The 5,302-nt window shown below is 34.9% G+C and overlaps 1 pseudogene; it reads right to left on the bottom strand.

Annotated features, from left to right (window-relative positions):
* Nucleotides 1–1,064: 1,064 nt before the first annotated feature.
* On the bottom strand, nucleotides 1,065–4,403 carry LOC102883383 (annotated as a pseudogene).
* Nucleotides 4,404–5,302: the final 899 nt, after the last annotated feature.

The following is a 5,302-nucleotide window of genomic DNA, read 5'->3' as shown; positions in this document are numbered from 1 at the left end:
AAATGTAATGTAAGTGAAATAAAAGCTATTTTCAGTTGACATAATGCGGTTCACAAACTCAAATTTGTAATATTTATTTATTATAAAGTCAATTAATTAGAATAATGAGGCTATTTTGTTGAGTCCCAAAGTTAGAAAGGATACTAAATGTTATAGACACTTCTAGATCAAATTTCTTTTTAATTGTACAGTATTAAAAATTTGGCTCAGTACAGGAATAGTTAGAGTAACAATTTTTTTCTTATATTTTAACTATCTTATTTATTTATTGTTGATAATTGTTTCCTCATACTGGTAAAAATGACAGCAAAATGATATATATAATTCTGAATGCTCAAATTGTTAATATGAAATTGGTAATCACTTTTTAATACTTCTCAAAACCAGAGAGAAAAGTAACATGAAATGTTAATTTCAAAGTTGGATCACTAGCAATACCTGAACCTCGTTGGTGTCTTTATCATAAACATAAAAATCAAAACTGAAGTCCCAAAAAATTACAGTAGGGTTGAAATTTTTATATGATATTATCATTATATAGGATGTCGTATACTTACTTACTTATCTATAATGACAACTATAATGACTGTGAACATTCTCAAGGAATCCCAAGACAAGTGCCCAGAATCTCTATCTTCTGTTGTGGAACAGTATAAAAGTTACTATAGAATTGTAATATATATTTAAATTTGTATACAATTCAACATTAAAATAAAGTCATACAGCTGTTATTTGCCATATAGCGCTTTTAGAAGGAGGTAAGGCAACTAAAGATTCTGAGAACTGATATAATCTAATGTTCTGCAATCGTTGTACCCAACATTTTGATTTGTTGCTATTGCGATATTGTATAACCTAACAGATTTGGGCAGAAAGTTGTTCCGAAAAAAGGATAAAGAATGATTTGGGGGAATGAATACTCATATAGTAGTGTTTCCATGAAAGAAAAAGAATAATTTTTAAAAGGGGGTGGGGCATATGTCTGCTTCTTTCCCCAACTGAACCCCTGCCTTAAGTGATAAGGCTGTAGCCCCAAAATCATCTTTCTATCTACAAACACTGCCTCACATTGAAGGCCAGTACTGCTTGTCTGAAGAACTGTGGTCATAGCTCCATCTCCAATCTAGGACACCACAGATCTGCTTTTTCAGGCTGAAAACACCAGGTGGCATATGGTGGCTGAATCAGAGACTTGGTAACCATGGCAACCTGCTACCATTCCATTCTGCAGCTGCCATCTTTTATCCAAAGCAGTGCTTTGTGCACACTGGGAGTTTTGCTTTGAAATGGTGTACTTTTCATTCTTCATAGGGTCAAGGTTTCTACTTTTCCTACTTCTAGGAAGGGAATTCCAGTGCCAGAGATAGATAAATACCTCAGATCAGTTGCATTAATTTTATTTTCTCTTGCATTATTGATTGTGTCTGCACAAAGCACTCCATGAACTGATATTTGAGAAGGCCACGCCTTCCACAGCAGGCTTTCTCTAGGGAGGCTAGACTTCACTGAAGGGAAATACATGATAGGGTGACTCCTCTCTGGATTAAGGTTAAGAAAGAATGTAAATGCCTAGGTCAATGCTTCAATCAGTTGTAGGTACAATGACCTGAGAGCTGCTTGTGCCTAACGGATGTTTGCTGTAACTATCACTGATCTGTAGCAGGAGATGGCTGTTAACCAACCGACTAGAATACATTTGACATAAACAATATCTCCTCACAAAATCTATTTAGTGTCTGCCATGCAATAATAAACCAAATATTTATAAATTGGAAACTATCCCTTTCCTTGTCCATGAGTCAAAAGCAATGAGATTTTTCTAAGTTAATTGTCAGGCACTGCCTCTGGTGATTGGCAGTATATAAATCGAGCTGCCGAAAGCCATTCTCTTTGCCATTGGGAAGAGAGGTGAAATGAGTAATGTTATCCACTTATCTTCCCTAAATTCCAAAAAGGTTCTGTACTGATCAGGGGCTCACTTACAAATACATCTATTTTAACAGAGTTGTTTCTGGTTATCTGTTAGAGGGGCCATATGTTCAATGTGCATTCTTTTAGAAAAACAATCCTTTTCACAGAATTAAAATTCTATTAAAAATGCATTATTCTATATCACGGGAAAAATGAATTCACATGGTATGCGTAATAATCATGAAAGGCAGACAAAAGGCATCTCTGCTGAGAAAATGACTGAAAAGAAATATAATAAATATTCACAGTCGTGAGACTTTGAATTTTCTTCTTTCCACATTTACGTGTTTTCTACTTTTTAATCAGAGAATTTATTAGTCATAAACTTGTGAAAATGCTAACATGTACTTTAGAATGCATTTTAATTTCATTAATCTCATTGTTTTTCAATATGTTACAATGTAAAAGTTTTAACATTATAGTTGAAAAGAAAATATTTGAAATGGTGAACTTTCCAAACGAAATTATTTTAATTCACATTAATTGTTAAATAAATTTTAATGTATTTGCTCTAATAGAAAACAAACATCAAAATCCATAAATAAGAAACTACTCTTGAAATGATTTTATCTGGTATGCTATGTAAATTAAAATATTATTTAAGGGTATCAGAAGGAGTTATTACATTTAATTGTATGTCAAACTCAGTTTTCTGTTATTTTATGAAAATATCTACTGACAAGAGGGATGAGATATATATTTATAATGAAAGCTGCTTATTTGAGAAAATTAGTCATGGAGTTCTCATACATTTACAGATTTCATATTATGACATGTTATTCCATCTTCTGCTTAAAAAAGAAGAAAAAGAACAGTTTTGATAAAACTGAACCAAGAGGAGTAGGCAGTACTGGATCAAGAGACACTAGTACACCATGCAGGCTAATAATCTGGCTGCACTTCATAAATATTTGTCCAATTCTTATTTAAAAGAGCTTCTGTCACAGACTGGAGGAAGGATGGTAGTTCACTAAGAAAATGTTCAGTTTACTGTCCTGCAAAGCACTGCCACTGCAGTAACTGCAACTTGCATATGACACTCAGCACAGTGGAATTGTGTGGGACTATTAACAATTATATTTTAGAAGTATACTTAATAATGTAGAAATGTATTCAAATTATGTCACTAAGTGAGGAAAAATTAAGATATTGGGAGATGATAGACACACCCTCCAGATGAAGAACCATCACCTCTGTCATAATTTAATTAGTGCCAATTGCAAGCAAGCATTTTCTGATTTTTTTACGTTGCCAATGTTTTTTGCTTGTTACTTTTTAACATTTTTTCTGATATCTTTTGTCATACTTCGGTGTTTGTTTTTATCTAATTAAATCTCTCAATCTTTTTTTTTTTTTTCTAGTTAAACAATGATTTTATTTCTTGAGTACATAGACAAACATACACAACCAAGGCAGAGGCTGTGGATGACTCGTATTTCCACCTGGGGAGGAGGACTCGTTTGGTTTTGTAATATCAAGCCATGGGTCTTGTAATATAGGGCCAACCAGTGAATACGGCTTTCGATCAAAATCGAAATTATACCACCTAGGAAGGCTGGATGCTGTAGGCGGCCAAAAAAAAAAAAAATCGAAATTAGCATCCTTATCCTTCCTGTTTCTATCAAGATGCTTCTGAACAGCAACAGCTTTCTTAACTAAATGGTAGAGATCCTCAGGAAGATCAGGAGCAAGTCCTTTTTGGACTTAAGAATTCTCAAGATTTTATTACCTGTCACAAAATGTACTTGTGCAGCACCACGTGGGTCTCTCAGGATCACACCGATTTGTGAGGGAGTCAGCCCCTTCTTGGCCAGTAAGTAGGACTGCTTCTTCACGTCACCAGATGTCAACTCCAGGAATGTGGGGATGCTGAGGTGGTAGGGCAGAGCCGCCAGGGACAGGTCCTTCCCGAAAGCATGCATGCAACCCACGATGGTGGCGAACAGGCAGCAAAAAAGAGCAATCTTTTCTTTTTTGATTCTGGGCTTTTTGTAAGATTTCAAAATGCTTCCCTGTTGCCAATATTGTTAAAATATTATGTCTTCATATGATTTTTAAGAGTTTATATCTATTGCTTTAACGTATGTAGAATGTATTTTTGTATACACTGAGAGGTAATTTTGCAATAAAGAAAAGACTGCTATCACTATTAAAGAAGTTCAGAACATGCCAACCCAAAATATACCACTTTGGTATGTGGATTATTTTGAACTGAAAGCAATTAAGACCCAGCAGACTCAGGAAATGCTCTTAACACCCCCTTAACTGCCTAAAAGAAAGTATAAATTTCCCCATTTGTAGGGACCATCTATACTTATAAAGGAGATTTCTATTAGAAAGAGTACTTTTACCAGAAAGAAAGCTACAACCAGGGAAAATATTTCTTCACCTGGAAGACTTACCTGTATGACAGGGCAACCTTTATTTACCATGTTTCTTCCTCTCACCTTCCTATTTATTACTTGAAGCACCTCCAGCCCTAAACCCTGGTCCCTTTCCTTAGCTCAGGATAGTATAGAATTGATCCTGGAACAACATGGGGAAGGTGGGGCGGGCAGTTAGAAGTACCAACCCCCATGCAATAGAAAATCTGCATATAACTTTTGACACATCTGCAGGGATTCAGGACTAGTCACCCCAAGATGCACCTGTATGGTATGTGGATTATTATGAGCTAAAGGCAAGCAACTCCTGGGCTCAAGAGAAACTTCTGCCTCCCCCTTAACTATCTAGAGGAATATGAATTAGGGGCCTTACATATAATAAAAGATGATCAGAGATCACTCTTTTTGGCCTATCTATATGGCAGGGCAAATGAAGCTTCAAAAGACCAATTAATATTCCTGCAGAAAAATGGACGAAATTAGGATCTTTTGATACTTCTAATTAATCTTTTGTGTGCACAATTAGAAAAAGTCAACTATCAAATTAGGCAGAATGAATGAAAAGTATATTTAATTGGTCTCGCAAAGCTTCAAAAAGAGGATTTAGATGAATGAATCATCTAAATGATGATGTCATTTAGGTGGCAAGCCAATTTTTTGAGGTATCAAAAACAGCTGTCCTTATTATAAAAGGAGGAAGGTCATTTGGAACTTGACTTGTCAAGGATATGAATTGTAAATGCCTCCAAAAAAGAAATTTGGATCTACCTGTTCTTTTTTAAACTACTATGTTTTTCTCAGGGGTAAAAGGTCTCTGGGTATGTCTGTCTGTATGTGCCTATAGATGTACATGGTAAATGTGAGATAATTTTCTACCTCTGGACAGTATTGTCAAAATTAATTTAATAAATTAAAATTATTTGATTTGAAGAAAGGTGCTTGTAAGG

The sequence above is a fragment of the Pteropus alecto genome, unplaced genomic scaffold (assembly GCF_000325575.1).
Source record: "Pteropus alecto unplaced genomic scaffold, ASM32557v1 scaffold22, whole genome shotgun sequence".
Classification (NCBI taxonomy): Eukaryota; Metazoa; Chordata; class Mammalia; order Chiroptera; family Pteropodidae; genus Pteropus; species Pteropus alecto.
Note: the sequence above shows the minus strand (reverse complement) of the source record. Positions and strands in the feature narration are given on the sequence as shown.